The following is an 18,747-nucleotide window of genomic DNA, read 5'->3' as shown; positions in this document are numbered from 1 at the left end:
ATTTCCTAACCCTCCTAGTTAATTAGCCTCCCTTTTACCCTGTTAGCCCCGACCTTTGAAACCCCACTGACCAGCCTAGTTTTTGTTTGTTTTAAGACTTACATAACATCCACAGCAGAAGTAAAGTTATGCAGTAGGAGACACCGGCAGGCACTTCTGCACATATGTATTTATGTGCTGGCTTCATTCACAAGTCCTGGAACGCCCATGCCCCACCCACATCCTGCCCCTTTTTCAGGAAAAACAATTTCTGCGCGTACCGGGAGATATGCATGAATGTGGCTGCCTTTTAAAATCAGTTTGTTTTAGGACTTACACACCATCCACAGCAGAAGTAAAGTTATGCGGTAGAAAACTCCGGCGAGCACTTCTGCACATATGTATTTACGTGCTGGTTTCATTCACAAGTCCTGGAATGCCCATGCACCACCCACGTCCTGCCCTTTTCCAGGAAAAAAAATGTCTGCGTGTACCAGGAGATATGCATGAATGTGGGTGCCTTTTACATTTTTGCACAGCGCGCACGGCCCAACTCGTGGGTAAGTCTCCCGGCTTCAACCCAAGAAAGAGATCTAGGCATCATAGTGGATAACACAATGAAATCGTCAGTTCACTATGCTGCGGCAGTCAAAAAAGCAAACAGAATGTTGGGAATTATTAGAAAGGGAATGGTGAATAAAACGGAAAATGTCATAATGCCTCTGTATCGCTCCATGGTGATACCGCACCTTGAATACTGTGTACAATTCTGGTCGCCACATCTCAAAAAAGATATAATTGTGATGGAGAAGGTACAGAGAAGGGTTACTAAAATGATAAGGGGAATGGAACAGCTCCCCTATGAGGAAAGACTAAAGAGGTTAGGCCGTTTCAGCTTGGAGAAGAGACGGCTGAGGGGGGATATGATAGAGGTGTTTAAAATCATGAGAGGTCTAGAACGGGTAGATGTGAATCGGTTATTTACTCTTTCGGATAATAGACAGACTAGGGGGCAATCCATGAAGTTAGCATGCGGCACATTTAAACCTAATCGGAGAAAGTTCTTTTTTACTCAACGCACAATTAAACTCTGGAATTTGTTGCCAGAGGATGCGGTTAGTGAAGTTAGTATAGCTGTGTTTAAAAAAGAATTGGATAAGTTCTTGGAGAAGTCCATTACCTGATATTAATTAAGTTGACTAAGAAAATAGCCACTGCTATTACTAGCAATGGTAACATGGAATAGACTTAGTTTTTGGCTCCTTGCCAGGTTCTTATGGTCTGGATTGGCCACTGTTGGAAACAGGATGCCGGACTTGATGGACCCTTGGTCTGACCCAGTATGGCATGTTCTTATGTTCTTATGTTCTTTGGCATGCACCGGACTTTTAAAATTCATCCTTGAGTGAATTATCTCTCTTTGTTTTCTATGGAAGGAAACATGAATCTTTTCTTTCCCTCCTATAAAATATCCTGGCAGATGGTAACTTGCATGTTTTTTTTCATTTAGTCTCTCTCATGACTCCAGAATCAAAGCCTCAAAATGTCTCTTGAAAAAGTTGCGAAAATGTTATGTCTTGGTGCTGTTTGTCTCCACTTCCAAAGAGATGGCACATTACAGTTGTTGTCTGTTTCAAAGTAGAAGTCACTGCCTACCATCTGCACAAGTATTAACATACATTAGTTTCATATCTGCCTCACACACATTCATAGCTCTTGTTCACACTCAGTCTCATAAGTGCACTGCTGAGAGACACTCACATTGCCACACTTATACTGCGAAACAATGTGACAAGGCGATACCTAAAGCCAGAAAAATGCTGGGCTGCCTAGAGAGAGGAATATTGAGTAAGAAAAGGCATGTGATTATCCCTTTGTACAGGTCCTTGGTGAGGCCTCACCTGGAGTACTGTGTTCAGTTCTGGAGACTGTATCTCCGAAGGGACAGAGTCAGGATGCAGGCGGTCCAGAGAAGGGCGACGAAAAAGGTGGAGGGTTTTCATCAAATGACTTATGAGGGGAGACTGAAGAATCTAAATATGTACACCCTGGAGGAAAGGAGGAGCAGAGGTGATATGATACAGACTTTCAGATACTTGAAAGGTTTTAATGATCCAAAGACAACGACAAACCTTTTCCATTGGAGAAAAATCAGTAGAACCAGGAGTCACAATTTAAAGTTCCAGGAAGGAAGACTCAGAACCAATGTCAGGAAGTATTTCTTCACAGAGAGGTTGGTGGATGCCTGGAACGCCCTCCCAGAGGAAGTGGTGAAGACCAAAACTGTGAAGGAATTCAAAGAGGCATGGGATAAATACTGTGGATCCATAAAGTCTAGAGGATGTGAATGAAGTGAAGAAGCATGGGGGCAGCTTGCGGGAATGACCGCTACTACCTGGAGATTAATATCCTTATTCAATAAACATACACACGGTTAATGTGACTCCAACATTGCTCTATGCTTCAAAGGTAAGAGGAAATGTGGAAAAAAAAGGATTTGCATCCACAAAAAAGCAGGGTGTTGCTTGCTTGATACAGCGGTTACTACCCTAAACCAAATAAACCTGATACTTCACTTTCAATGATATCCAGCATAGTTCTCTGCTTCAGTGGCAGGGGGAATGATGGAAAGATGATTTATATTCGGACAACAACCATCAAGGACTGAATTGCACAGGCTGGATAAACATGCGTGGGAGTAGCTTGCTATGACGGCGGTTACTACCCCTAACCAATTAGCTAGATAGTTTACTTTGATGCAGCTCCAGCATTGCTAACTACATCGATGGCGGGGGTAGAAGGGAAATAAATCCATGGCAGGGGTGGAAGGGAAATAGAACCAAAAAGTTACTTACAAGGGACAAAAGTAACAGATAAGTATGAAAAAAAAAAAGAAGTGTGAAAGCTTGCTGGGCAGACTGGATGGACCATTTGGTCTTCTTCTGCCGTCATTTCTATGTTTCTGCGTATTCTTTCTAACACACACATAGCACATACACAAAACAGAAAGAGACATGAGGGAACAGGAAGTGTCAGAGTTGGATTAAATAGCACACAAAAAGAAACACAGAGAACACAGTAAGTATGACAACAGTATTCCAGACAGAGAAAGAAAGCATATGTAGTGACTGCTTAACTTGATATTTGTGCAGTCATAACTTCATGCCTGTCACAAAAGTGCAGCCAGGACACCACTAGCTTGCTGCTTTTTGGATATTTATAGCCCTTCTCAGCATTTCATGTATTACACTTATTAATCATCTGTCCCCGATACAAGTGATGAACATCAAACTTACAAAAATCATAACACAAACAATCCTCAGAAAAAAAAGATAAAGTAAAGCTTAATGTATAGCATTAAGATAAAGTAAAGCTTAAAGTATAGCATAAATAAACCATAAAATCATAAAATAATAATAAAACATTTACAAATAACCTAGGTCATAAAACTATATAAACAAACTTCTCCTCTACTAGCAGAGTAAAACAATATTTGACCCACCCAATACAAAAATAAACAGAATACATTCAAAAATTAAAATTAGGGATAGACCAAATTAAAATATATATACTTTCAAAAGCTACCTAAACCTGAGAAATTAGTTCTCAAGTGTCAGCACTTAAGGAAATGTATTCCAGAAATTTTGAGCAATACAAGTGAAAGCCCAAGCTCATGTTTTAGCTGAATCACACTCTTTAATAGATAGTAGGTATGTGTAGAGTAAAAAAAAAAATTGTGTTTCAGTTCATTCATTCCTTTCATTGGCCACAGCCATTCATTAGGTGTAGGTTATAAAATATGTGAAAATCTACCCTGAAACATTTGTGTGTATGTATAGATGCATGCAAATATATAATTAAGTTAGCCAGATAACTCTCACACAAAAGCGCTATTTGGGACGGATTTTCAGAGCCCTGCTCGCCTAAATCCGCCCAAAACCGGGCGGATTTAGGCGAGCAGGGCCCTGCGCGCCAGTGAGCCTATTTTACATAGGCCTACCGGTGCGCGCAGAGCCCCGGGACTCGCGTAAGTCCCGGGGTTCTCCGAGGGGGGCGTGTCGGGGCGTGTCGGGGGGCGGGCCCGGTCGTCGCGGCGTTTCGGGGGCGTGTCGGCAGCGTTTTGGGGCCGGGTATGGGGGCGTGGCTACGGCCCGGGGCGGTCTGGGGGCGTGGCCGCGCCCTCCGTACCCGCCCCCAGGTCGCGGCCCGGCGGGCAAGAGGCCCGCTGGCACGTGGGGATTTACTTCTCCCTCCGGGAGGCGTAAATCCCCGGAGAAAGGTAAGGGGGGGTGTAGACAGGGCTGGGCGGGTGGGTTAGATAGAGGAAGGGAGGGGAAGATGAGGGGAGGGCGTTAGAGGATTCCCTCCAAGGCCGCTCCGATTTCGGAGCGGCCTTGGAGGGAACGGGGGTAGGCAGCGCGGCTCGGCGCGCGCCGGCTATACAGAATTCATAGCCTTGCGTGCGCCGATCCAGGATTTTAGTGGATACGCGCGGCTCCGCGCGTATCTACTAAAATCCAGCGTACTTTTGCTGGCGCCTGATGCGCCAGCAAAAGTACGCCTATTCGCGTTTTTTGAAAATCTACCCCTTTTTTCTGGATAAGTAGTGCTGTTTGAGACTTAAATGGCAGTATTTAGCTGTTGTCATTTAGCTGGAATATTATTCTGCTAAGTGTGCTGAACTGCTGAATGCGTGTATGATGCAATAAATGCATGTATTTTTCCAATCTACTTTAAAATTATTCACATTGACATTTTACCTGTGTGACCTACGTGTGTACATTAGAAAATTTTCAAACATGCACATAAAGGGGCGGATTTTAAAACGAGCGCGAACAGCCTACTTTTGTTTGCGCTCCAGGCGCAAACAAAAGTACGCTGGATTTTAGTAGATACGCGCGGAGCCGCGCGTATCCACTAAAATCCTGGATCGGCGCGCGCAAGGCTATGAATTTTGTATAGCCGGCGCGCGCCGAGCCGCGCAGCCTACCCCGTTCCCTCCAAGGCCGCTCCGAAATCGGAGCGGCCTCGGAGGGAACTTTCCTTTGCCCTCCCCTCACCTTCCCCTCCCTTCCCCTACCTAACCCACCCGCCCGGCCCTGTCTAAACCCCCCTCTTACCTTTGTCGGGGGATTTACGCCTCCCGGAGGGAGACGTAAATCCCCGCACGCCAGCGGGCCTCCTGCGCGCCGGGCCGCGACCTGGGGGCGGGTACGGAGGGCACGGCCACGCCCCCGGGCCGTAGCCACGCCCCGTACCCGCCCCCAAAACGCTGCCGACACGCCCCCGCAATGCCGCGCGCTCCGGCCCCACCCCCGACACGCCTCCCGACACGCCCACTCCGAAAACCCCGGGACTTACGCGAGTCCCGGGGTTCTGCGCGCGCCGGTGAGCCTATGTAAAATAGGCTCACCGGCGCGCAGGGCCCTGCTCGCGTAAATCCGCCCGGTTTTGGGCGGATTTACGCGAGCAGGGCTCTGAAAATCCGCCCCAAAGGAAATTAACCTTCTTCATCCTGATCTCTCTCCACTTCACGCAGACCTCCCACTCAGCTAATAACACAATATAAACTCATTTGCTATCACTTGCTCAAGATAATTAGCAGGTATAAAATTAGAAAAATAAGTTACCAAATCTACACATGTAAGTCTCTTTTAAAATAGCAAATTAAATATGTAAATATTGGCCACATCCCAGAATACCCCAAGATCTCCCCTTTTTTACATACATATATTTGTGGCAAACTCCTATTTACATGCACATATACTTTTTTCTCACACAACCTTTTGAAAATTTACCCCTAAATATCCCACTGATGAAGCAATAATTTTGGCATAACAAGGAACTCTTTTAGGGGCACATTAAATAGATCTATGTAAAAATATTGGGCATGATTTTCAAACGCATTTACATTTATATATTTTATTTATTTTAACACTTTTTTATACCGGCATTCGTAGGACACATCATGTCGGTTTACAAGTAACTGAGAAAGGAAATTACAATGAACGGGGGAGGGGGGTTAACTGGATGATATACAAAGGTACAGGAGAAGAGAGTCAGCAAGCAGAGTTACAACTATTTGCATTCATATTAGGATTAGATATGCAAATGAACTAATAAACAATGTTAAGGGGCATGTGCACTTAAGAACTTAGCATATGAAACTTATTTACAGTATGACAGAGGCAAGTGCACGTATGTACAATTAAATGCTGGAGCAAGGGGGGGTAGGGAGGGAGGGAGGGAAGAGGGGAAAAAGGAGTGGGGGGTGGAGGGAACAGGGTACATTAGAGTGAGGGTACTTTCAGGGAGAGGTTGATAGGGGGTGAGAGGGCGGGGTAGGGGGAGGCTAGGGGCGCTAGGGGAGGGAGGAGGGGGGGTGCAGGGATGTTAGGAGGGAGGGTACAGAGGTGGTAAAAAGGGAGGGAGTGGGGGGGGTATTGGGATGGTATAGGGGAGGTCAGGGGGAAGGACTATAGGCTGAGCTGTGTAAAAATGGGTTTTACACATATAAATGCAAGTTACCTGGGTTTGTTGTCTGATCAAAGGCAAATTGTACTCCAGTTTAAAAATGAGTAAGAAAATCATATATGCCCCACTCAAAACCTTTGTTAAACTTCATTAACTATTTTGTAAGCATCTGCAGACAAATGAAGGGCAAGAAGCCAAAAATGCATATTTGCATTACAATCCCCACACTGTCTTGTTTGCATACTGTTTTAAAACTGTTTACTTTGGAATTTACAAAATATAACATCAAGAATTCTCTTGACTAAAAAATGAAGTATGTATATCATAGATCCAAAGATAAACACTCAAGTGTTTAAACTAGAAAAGGGAGTGGCAGAAAAAAAGCAGACTGTTATGAGTTGTTCCCCCCCCCCCAAAAAAAAAAAAATAATGAAACTACGGGAGAATCAAAATGGCCGCAACAGGAGAGGCTGTGTGCTGAGGAGCTCTTTCGGTTACTGGATTACCTTGGTTCAGAGATGCCCCACACGAAAAGGAAGGGCAAAATTTGGGTGGATACCCCAACCACCCCGATACAAGCCCTTTCTCAATCAAATATTGAGAACTTCTTCGCACCGGCAGCAAATTTAACCCCGGAAGTAAGGTCCGTTGCAGTGGTCGGTGGGGAGCTTCAGCCGGCGCCACTGGACATACAAACATTCTTGAGTCCCGGGGCTCCCAAAACACCTTCTCCTCCGCGATTCGGGCTGATGCAGGATTCAGGACTGATCACTCGGCCAAAGCTGCTGAGTGAATTGCAGCCCCTCGGGAGGAACCCTTCAGAGGCGGAACGACTCGCACATGTTTTCGGAGAAAAGGTTTCATCGTCGCACACGGAGCAGCAAGTGCTGGAACCGAGTGCGGTTAAAGATCTGGAACCGAATCCGACAACTGGCATACAGATGAGGCAAGAAGGAATGATGGTGCACCCAGGTTTGGGACAGGAATGCCACCAGGAAGATGTGGTAAGCGCAGTTTCCTCTACTTTAACAACGATAAACTTTCAAAATGTTACACTTGAAACAGTATGGAAGGCTCTTATTTCACTAGAATCCTCTATAGTGAACTTATCAAAGATTATGACAGACACACAACAACGTATTTGCCAAATGGATCCTTTGTTAACAACACACTTGAATAAAATAGAAGAACTGGAAAATCAAGTATCTCGCATGCAAACTACACAGAATACCTTAGTCCAAGGAGAATTGATAAATTCAAGGAAATTGAAAACTTGGAAAATGAAATAAGATCTAAAAATTTAAGAATATTAAATTTTCCACATAATTGCTTTAATTTCACCATTGGAGCAATTCAAGAAATATTTAGTGGAAATATTACAGATATCAAGGGAATCAATCCCATCTATCATCAAGATTTACTTTTTAAAAACAGAGAAAAAGGAGGGACAATGTAACCAAGTTCCAAATTTAGAAGCTAGGAATCTTACAGAATTCCTGGAACAACCCTCAGAAGAGTAGATTGATTATTGTGGGACGTTGCTGGTTAGCTTTTCATTAGTCTCTGATAGAGATATGATCCTGAAACATTTCCTCCGTAATAGAAAGGCAATGGGGCGGATTTTAAGAGCCCTGCTCGCGTAAATCCGCCCGGATTTATGCGAGCAGGGCCTTGCACGCCGGTGCGCCTATTTTACATAGGCCTACCGGCGCGCGCAGAGCCCCGGGACTTACGTGAGTCCCGGGGTTTTTCGAGGGGGGCATGTCAGGGGCTTGTCGGGGGCGTGGCCGAACGGCATGGCGTTTTCGGGGCAGGACGCGGCGTTTCGGGGGCGGGCCCGGGGGCGTGGTTTCGGGCCGGGGCGGTCCGGGGGCATGACCGCACCCTCTTTAACCGCCCCCAGGTCCCGTCTGGGCGCGCTAGAGGCCCGCTGGCGCGCGGGGATTTACTTCTCCCTCTGGGAGGCGTAAATCCCCTGAGAAAGGTAAGGGGGGGGTCTAGATAGGGCCGGGGGGGGTGGGTTAGATAGAGGAAGGGAGGGGAAGGTGAGGGGAGGGCGAAAGCAAGTTCCCTCCGAGGCCGCTCCGATTTCAGAGTGGCCTTGGAGGGAACGGCGGCAGGCTGCGCGGCTTGGCACGTGCCGGCTACATGAAATCGGCAGCCTTGCGTGCGCCGATCCAGGATTTTAGCGGCTACGCGCGTATCTACTAAAATCCAGCGTACTTTTGTTTGCGCCTGATGCGCCAACAAAAGTACGCTAAGGCGTGCTTTTTGAAAATCTACCCCAATGTATTTAGGATATAAGATATGGATGTTTCCAGATTTGACGAAAATTACTCAGCAATGAAGAAAAATATTTTTGGCTATGTGTCAAGAGGCAAGGGGCAAAGGAGCCCAGATTACCATACGTTATCCCAGAAAATGTGTTCTTAGATTAAATAATATGAGATATGTTTTCTTCGATCCTTCACAGTTGAGAATATTCCTTGATACACAATCTTTGGGTAATCAAAGCGTTACTTAACCATGTTTGGGATAATGTATAAATGCTGTCCCTCTCCTTGATCTTCTTGAAATAAGATATTTTGGGGTAGATTTTCAGAGCCCTGCTCGCCTAAATCCGCCCAAAACCGGGCGGATTTAGGCGAGCAGGGCCCTGCGCGCCAGGAAGCCTATTTTACATAGGCCTCCCGGCGTGCGCAGAGCCCCGGGACTCGCATACGTCCCGGGGTTCTCGGAGGGGGGCGTGTCGGGGGGCAGGGCCGGAGCGCGCGGCGTTGCGGGGGCGTGTCGGCAGCGTTTTGGGGGCGGGTACGGGGCGTGGCTACGGCCCGGGGGCGTGGCCGCGCCCTCCGTACCCGCCCCCAGGTCGCGGCCCGGCGCGCAGCAGGCCCGCTGGCGCGCGGGGATTTACGTCTCCCTCCGGGAGGCGTAAATCCCCCGACAAAGGTAAGGGGGGGGTGTAGACAGGGCCGGGTGGGTGGGTTAGGTAGGGGAAGGGAGGGTAAGGTGAGGGGAGGGCAAAGGAAAGTTCCCTCCGAGGCCGCTCCGATTTCGGAGCGGCCTTGGAGGGAACGGGGGGAGGCAGCGCGGCTCGGCGCTCGCAGGCTATACAAAATCGATAGCCTTGCGCGCGCCGATCCAGGATTTTAGTGGATACGCGCGGCTCCGCGCGTATCTACTAAAATCCAGCGTACTTTTGCTTGAGTCTGATGCGCAAGCAAAAGTAGGCTGATCGCGCTTCTTTTAAAATCTACCCCTTTATGTAATTACTCCCTATGTAAAATGATTCTCCCATTTTCTTTATAACGAGTCGATTTAATGCTTGGTAAATAGAGCTTTTTTCCTTTTTCTTTGAGTTTTGCAATATGGTTAGAGATATACCTAATGTATAGTGAAGACTGAAATATAAATTGTTACTGTATGACCCATTTAATGATATGCATGTATTTGTTTGAAAATGCATACAAAATAAATAATAATAATAATAATAATAATAATGAAACTAATCAAAAGAAACAAAGATCTCATCAGATTACACTTAACCAGCAAAGAGGATCTGAGACTAAGCTAGTATGAGAGGACTCAGAAAGCAGGAGAGAAAAGGAATTCAGTTTCATTTGTTTATTATTGATAGTTGTTGGTATTTTTTTGTTAACAGAGATAGATTTGGTTTTATGCAAAGCTTGTGATCATTTTATCATCGTTTTTGTGTTTCTATTATTTTATTATGAAATTTTAATGTTATATGTTGTTGTAAACCTGCCTAGAGTCTTATATGAAAGGGTGGTATATAAATTGAAGAAATAAATAAAAATAAAGTGACCCCCATTACACTCTAAGTCTCGTCTGTTTTCAATCCTTGAAAACCAGGTTGATAAAGCAAAAGAAATATGAGTGTAGTTTTTCAAACAAATATTCTAAATTTAGATACCCAAGAAAAATAATAATGCTATGAAAATGTGTCAACCATAATTCCTTTAACTCACATTGTAATGAATTCTTGCCAAATTAACTGGCAAGCACTTTTCCCCCAAGGGGCACTTGAGATTGAAAGAACAGTTGTTGACAATGGAGAAATTAGTAGAGGTAGTTTGTTTGTGGCCCAGTTCAAACAGCTGTAATAGAGGCCAATAGGGCAAAGATGGAATGAAGTATGACAAATGCAGTTCCATTATTTTGATAGAAAACTCATGAGAAAATTATCCAAAGGTGGCGATTGGATAAAGTACCTCCTTACCAGAGAGGCAGAATAGATTTAGGAACTCAATACATTCTCTTTGGCGGTTTAAACACGGTGAGACGTTTCATGCCTTGACTAGGAGAAATGTAATCAATTGTATTTTTCATTGCAAATAATTGGTTTAGAGATTCCTCTAACAATATTCAGGGGTCTCTAAAATTTGATGACTGAATAGTACATTTGTTGATTATAAAAGGTTTACTGAAGTATTTGTTGTTGATGGCATTTTTAATGGTCTATAGATGTCACGTGATCAACAATTTCTTTTAAACAGTTGATTATGCTTGGCATGCATTCTGCTGTGCAGGCTTCCTTTTTCTACTATTTTAAAATTAAAATTACAGTTTTAACTTCTTTCTATACAATTGATTTGCAGATAGGATTTGAGATCTGATGTTAGGATTGTACTTTTGGATTCATTTCAGTGTGCTTTTATGTGCCTTTTCCATAAGTAAGAGATACACTGATCCCTTGCTAGTAAGTTTTTCCCTAGTTTATATCAGGTCTAGGGACTTGCAGTTTTTTTAGACCATCCCTACAATTTTCCTTCTCCCAAGGCTAGGGTTGGTCAGCTTGGCCCTATATATTGTAGCTGAGCATGTGTGGAAAGCAGAGGGTGTTGGAGCTGAGCAGTCATTAGGAGTGTTTCTGGCTGTGGTCCCTTCCTAGGCCCTCTCTGGCCTGGAGAAGAAAAGGGAAAGGAGGTTTTGTGGAGATTCATTTTTTTTTTTTTTAAAGATATTTTTCTTGATGCTGTTGTTGGATTTTATCCAAGTTTCAGGAGGGAACCCCCCTGCCTGAGAGAAAGAGAATCTGGGTCTGTTGCTGGCCCTACACCCAGTTGAAGTGGGGTGGATTCTGCACCTGCCTGGAGAAAAGAGGTTTTCTGAGAGAAGCAGTTTGTTGCAGTTTTGGAAGTTTTTGGACTTTGCAATCCTAGGTCCGAGGATGTCTGATTACAATTAGAGAGAATGAGACCTTGCCTTTTATCCGGAAGCCCACTTTCAGTCACCCTGGAGTGTGGATGACTGAAATCCCCCATCGGGATTACTGGCTCAGAGATCAATGAATAAGAATAGACACTGTGAACTTTTATGTTTTTGTGAAGATTCCTGTACTTTATCTTTTGACTGGACTGTGCAGTTATTTTTGTTAAAGTAAATTTTATTTGAACACCACCTATAATGTCCTGCCTGTTCTTTATCCTGAAAGAATGTACCATCCCTGTGAGCCAACAGACAGTGTGTACTAACTGGGAGAATAAAGAGACTGAAAGTTAGTCCTCTGTTCCCCTGCATGCCTTAGGCCAGGAGGTTAAGCCTCCCTCCAGCAAGAAAATCCACGCCCCAGGGTTGAAAGGGTTAGTGCTAGAGAAAATAGGACTCAGCCCCAGGACTGAGTGTGTCCCCTGCACCAATACAGCCCTAACACCAATGAAGGGTGTTATATATAAATGCAATAAAATCATTTGGCGTAAAGCATATTTATATTTACATCTCTCTCTCTACACTTTGGGGCGGATTTTAAAAGCCCTGCGCACCTATTTTGCATAGGCCGCCGGCACGCGTAAAGTCCCGGGACGCGCGTAAGTCCCGGGGATTTCGAAAAGGGGCAGAAGGGGGCATGTCCGGGGCGTTCTCGAAACGACGCGGCGTTTCGGGGGCGGGCCTGGGGGTGTGGCGCCGGCCCAGGGGCGTGGTCGAGGCCTCAGGACCAGCCCCCGGGACCGGAGGACGGAGCGGGGCTGCTAGTCGACGCTCGCAAAGTTACGCCTTCTTTTAGCAGGCGTAACTTTGCCGACAAAGGTAGGGGGGGGGAGATAGGGCCGGGGGGGTGGGTTAGGTAGGGGAAGGGAGGGGAAGGTGGGGGGAGGGCGAAGGAAAGTTCCCTCCGAGGCCGCTCCGAAATCGGAGCGGCCTCGGAGGGAACAGGCAGTGCGCGCTGAGCTCGGCGCGTGCAGGTTTCACAAATGTGCACCCCCTTGCACGCGCCGACCCTGGATTTTATAAGATACGTGCGGCTACGCACGTATCTTATAAAATCCAGCGTACTTTTGTTCGCGCCTGGTGCGCGAACAAAAGTACGCGATCGGGTAAGTATTTAAAATCTACCTCTTTGGGGCAGATTTTCAAAGGCTACACTCATAACATACGCGTGTAACCCGAGAAAATCTGCCCCTGCGCACGCAAGCCCCGAGACGCAAGTCTGTCCTGGGGCTTCGAAAAAGGGGCGGGAAGGGGTGGGTCCGGGGGCGTGGTGGCAGTCCCGGGGCGGGTCAGGGGGCAGTACGTGGGTGGTCCGGGGGTGGTCCCAAGGCCTGCCGGAGGTTCGCATGCTAGCAGCCGGCCGGTGCGTGCAACATACGCCTGCCTCAGGCAGGTGTAAGAAAGAAAATAAGGTGGGGGGATTTAGGTAGGGCTGGGGGTGGGTTAGGTAGGGGAAGAGAGGGGAAGGTGGGGAGGATGGAACATAAAGTTCCCTCCAAGGCTGTTCTGATTTAGGAGCGGCCTCGGAGGGAATGGGGGAAGCTATTGGGGCTCCCCAGGACTCAGCACGCGCAAGGTGCACAAGTGTGCACCCCCTTGTGCGTGCCGACCCCGGATTTTATAACATGCGTGCGGCTGTACGCTCGCGCATGTTATAAAATCGAGTGTAGACTTGTGCCGCCGGGTTGCACGCACAAATCTATGCCCACGCATACTTTTTAAAATCTGGCCCTTTGTCTCTCTACTGGGTCTAATGTTGTGTAACCTTAGGCAATAGATAGAAGCTGCCTCAGTACTCTTTCCTAGTATATAAGCCATATAGGCATCCCTAAAAAAATAGAGAGAACTCACCATTCCACCCCAGCAGAATATCTAGAATTGCATAAACCAGAAACAAACATCTCAGAGCTTGATTTTCAAAGCAACTTGCATACATAAAACCCTATTTAATTTATGTAATTGGTACTTTGAAAATCAATTAGAGTTGTGCATGTAAAAGCATGCATAAAACCCCATTTTGAGTATTCTTTTACTCACAATAACAAGAAGAGTTCTGAGGTGCAGGCTGGAGGCATTTATTGGCAAAAGTATGGTGAAAAATATACATGCAGAAAGTTATATCTGCTCTGGAACAACCCGTGAATTTTCAAAGCAGTCAAAGTGCTTGCGGACTTTAGCTCTATAGGGGCTACTAGAAAATTAGGCTCTCTCTGTGTATTCTAATAACAGGGCAGACTGAATGGTCCAACAGCTCCTTCTCTTGAATCACCCCTACAACCTCTGTCATATGGTTGCTTGAAGAGAAAAAATGTTCCAATACTTTATGTGACTCCTTCCTAGGAGTCTACTACCTATGAGGTCATTATGAAGAAAGACAGAGCTCCTTTAAGCAGTTTTCTAAGAAAAGCCATTCTAATGAAAAACAGAAAGAAAGCTCATCTAAAACAGTAAATAATCTTTGTACACCTGTAAATTACAGGCATTCAAATTTAGCCTACTAGTTTCACAATATATTACTTATTGTATTTTTCTTCCTGTTACTCCAAATGCATAATCCATCTGAATATCTGTAAAGGTTAAATTAAGCTATTTGGATTTATGCTTTTGCGAAACAATTTTTGTAGCTCACCTTTCCTATCCCCAACTCTTCAAAAAGAATGGTGGTGGTATAGTGGGCCACCCCCTGGACCCACTCCCATACCCCATTACCTTAAATAAAGCATTGGTGGTGACAGTAAGGGCCCAGGGTGCCCCATAGCCATGGGCTATGGTCCAAAATGGGCCTGGTCAGCGCCATTTTGGAAAATGAAATTGGCCAGGCCAAGGTCCAGGGACTGGATATTGGCCACATGGCTGTGGTCTGGTCCCTGAACCTTGCTCCTGTCATGTGACAGGGTAAGACCTGGTCGGCACCATTTTGGGCTAGAAGGTGCCCTGGAACCTTACCTTCACCACCGATGCTTTATTTAAGGTAATGAAGTATGGGAGGGGAGTCCAGGGAGGGCCGGGAGGGTTGATCATTATACCACCACCATTCTTTTTGAAGAGTTGGGGGCTGGAAGAATGGGAGGGGTGACAGGGGGACACTAACTCTGTATTATTTTAATGAAAAGAGGAGCCGGGGTGGAGGAATAACTATTGGGAAGGTTTCAGCTATATGGATGGAGTTGGGCAAGGGGAGGCATTGTCATCGCATGCAACATTTAATCTATTTTTTTACTTTTCTTTGCGGGGTCTCTTCTATTGGTAGTCCTGGGTTGGAGAAGGAGGTCAAGTTAGACCTCTGGTGATATTTGGGGGTAATCTCAGTTTGGGCCACAGGGCCCCTTAAAGTGATGGTGGCCCCGAGCATTGAGGGCTATCATTGAGATTTGTACAGGCCTCTGCTGCATTGGTTTGTCTCACGGAATTTTACTGTGAGCCAACACAATGTGGCGATACTGCTACGATATTTTGTCAGGGAGGAGCAAAATGTCACAGGAATGCACTTCCCCCAGCTGTGATATTAGGCCTCTGCTATGATAAAATATAACAGCTTAGTGAATCAGGCCTAAATGAAGAAAAAACCCACAAGGATGTTTTAGAGGGCATTTGTTGCAGCCCTAAAATTTGCGGGCTGAGGTGACTGCCTCACCCTGCCTAATGAAAGAACCACCTCTGGGTGCAAAGTCCCCTTTACAATCAAATTAAATAATACATCAACAAAAATACATACACATCAAATAAAATATTGTGGTGCCATTTTGGGATCACTACTCAATGGCACTAGTTGCAGACCCAGGGCTAGAAGTGAAGATTTAGGCAAAGGAGTCAGGGGCGTCCCAGTTCTGGAACAGCACCTTCAATGAGGCTGCAGGAGTGGTCAGCCTCCCTGCCTGTGTAAAAGCAGGCTGAATCATAGATCAGGGAGGCAGTGCAATTTTGGTTGGACCTGTGTGGGAGTAGCTTTATGTACTGCACGAACCAGGGCTCACTGTCTGTGATTCGGGTTTGGTGGAAGACTTATCCTCTTCCGGTACACCACTTGTCTGGTTGGGTTGCCTCCAGAGTTACATTCCTGGGATTTTGATGATTTTTGGAGGATTTTGCAAGACTTCAGCTTGCCATTTTTTTCGTAGCTGTTGAAGCACACGCTGCAGCAACGTGCACAAGGGAGTCAGACAGATGTCCTGGGCTGCTATTTTCCTGCAATTTGTCCCATATGTAAGTAAAGGTCCCATCTGTAAGTAAACGTACAAAGGAATAATGTTAAGGCTAAACACAAATAATGAAATTATAATTTGAAAAATTCCTTATATGAACTAAAAAATTCCAAATAAGATTAAATATATCATGTAATTTTGAAAATAGCTTCTTTCCCCATTCCTCACCCCGAAAACATATTTTCATTACACAGAAAACTGTTGCAATGCAACTATTTTTCAGTGAATATGGAAATTCTATAGTATTTCAACATTTAGAGACAATTCTTAAGTACCGGCGAGCAAGCAAAAAGCCAGTGAGTATATTGCTTGTTGTAATGCATTTAATAAGCCCTTTACAAAACCCATGAGCAGTTACTTTGTGTTTTAGAAAACAGAATTGTAAAGGTGCCTTATAAAATTGTACATTCATCTGCCTTTGTAAACAACAATTCTATAAATACATTTTTTTTTAGATGTTACTTATGTTTTGCCACACATTACTCACGTTGTATTTGTTCTAGATATGTGTGTTGTATACTCTGCCATTTTAGTGTGCTTACGTTCTTATGCAGCACTTTGCATTTAGCTACCCTAATTTCTGTTAGCATTTCATTCTCTGCCTCTTCATTCTGGCCAGATGGATGGTACTATACCCCCAATGCTATTTTACCCTCCTTTTCACATGGAATTTCTATCCATAAGGATTCTCCTGTTTGACTCTATGTCCTCTTTAATATACAGTGCCATCCCTCCACCAGTTTGATTCATCTTATGATTGTGCTATAACTTGTACCCTGGTATTACATTTACCCATCGATTATCCTCATTCCACTAAGTCTCTGAGATTACAATCTACCTCTTCCTTCAGTGCTGCATATTCTAATTCTCCCATCTTATTTTTTTTAGGCCTCTAGCATTTGGGTACAGACATTTCAAAGTGTTAGGTGGATTTTAAAAGCCCTACACACTCCATAGCTGGGAGATACACGTGTGTCTTGGGACGGTGCCAGAGTATGCGCGTATCTCCCAGTATGTGCACAGATCAAAAAAAAAAAAAGGTAGGGCGTAGGTTTCATCTGGGCGGAGCATGGGCAGGACACAGGCATTCTGGGAAGGTCACTTGAAATGTGCGCATAAGTATTTACATCCACAAGCGCTCACCGGGGTCCCTTACCACATAAGTTTACTTCTGCTATGGATGGCATGTAAGTTTTAAAATAAAAAAAACAGGGCTAGTCAGTGGGGTGTGAAGGATCAGGGCTAATAGGGTAAAAGGGAGGAAGGTTAATTAGGCAGATTAGGAAGTCAGGAGCCTTTACCTGGGCAAACTGGGAATGGACTGGGGAAACAGGTAGTTGGGTCAATGCATGCATCCAGTAAAATCCCCTCACTTATGCAGTAGAGCCGGCATTTGCATGCACAAGCACACGTCCATACAAAATTGCGCACGTACATGCATACAGCCAATTTTATACCATGCACGCATATACGCAAGCATGTTATAAAATGGCCACGTCCATTTGCACACGCAAACGAATGCACATACATGTATGCCCTCGCGGCTGTTTAAAGATACCATTTGAATTAAATACCTGCTTATCAATTGAGAGAGGTAATTTGGAATCTTTCAACTGTCTGTTCATTACTTAACAGCACCTGGGCCTCTTTTGCATTTATTGTAATTTCTCTATTGAGAAGTCCTAACTTCCTTATGTTAGTATCCTTCAAAGGTACATCATTCTGAACCATGTGTTCCTGAATGACTGTCAGCTTTCCCCTATCATCTGGTTTAAAAGATGCTCTATCTCCTTTTTAAAGGTTAGTGCAAGCAGCTTGGTTTCACCCTGGTTATGGTAACATAATTACATAGTAATGATGGCAGGAGAAGACCAAATGATCCATCCAGTCTGCCCAGCAAGTTTCCATTTGTAGTAACTGCTGCTCTGTGCAGGTTACTCCATGTTTCTGTCGATGGTAGTAACTGCTTTCTCCAAGCAGATTACACCCAAGCCTTATGTTAAGGGAGTAATTAGAATCAAAATCAAGCAGTTATCAAACCTATACTAAAATTGCTGCTAGCAACATATTTACAGGAAGGCCGATACAGTAAGGATGCGTTAGAAAGAGTGCAGCAGTACCGGGCGCACCCTCGTTTGCAGCGTGCACAGTTCGGATCACATACCGCTCGATACAGTATTTAAATTAGACGCAAATGCAAGCCGCATCCAAAGCATGTCCATGAAGCGGTAGGCCTGAGCAATCCATTTTACTGTATAGAGCACTATACAGCGCCTATACAGTATCCTGGGTGCACTGGTACCTGTCATTTCAAATGTCATTTGAAATGACAGGTACCAGGAAGTGGATGGTTCTTCTACACTCGGGCATTGGGGATTGCCAGTCCTCTCTCCTCCCCCCTCCCGAAGCAAAGCGCACGGCGAAAATCGACTCGACACGTTATTAAAGCAAATGTGAATAAAGTGCCACAAAAGTAAACTTACTGCATGTGAATGACAAACAGTCCTCTCTCCCCTCCTCCCGAGGCGCGCACCGTGGCTCCCCTGCCACCCGGGGATAGCCGGTGGCGAAAGCGGCTTCCAGCAGCCCCCGCCAGAGTAGGTGGATGAACGCACACCTGTACGTGCAATTTATTTATTTATTTGCAGTTTTTATATACCAACATTTGTTTAGTAACCTCACATCGGTTCACAGATAACAGAAACATTGCAGCTGTGTGAACTAGAACAAACATATGCAACAGTGCTTTACAAAAAACATTTACAATAATCAATAAACTTTACAATAAACTTGTTAATGAAAATATGCAATGAAAATATGCTTTACAATAAACATTTACAATAATCAATAAACATTACAATAA

This window comes from Rhinatrema bivittatum, chromosome 5 (assembly GCF_901001135.1).
Source record: "Rhinatrema bivittatum chromosome 5, aRhiBiv1.1, whole genome shotgun sequence".
Classification (NCBI taxonomy): Eukaryota; Metazoa; Chordata; class Amphibia; order Gymnophiona; family Rhinatrematidae; genus Rhinatrema; species Rhinatrema bivittatum.
The sequence above is the reverse complement of the archived record's forward strand: the minus strand, read 5'-3'. Positions refer to the sequence as shown.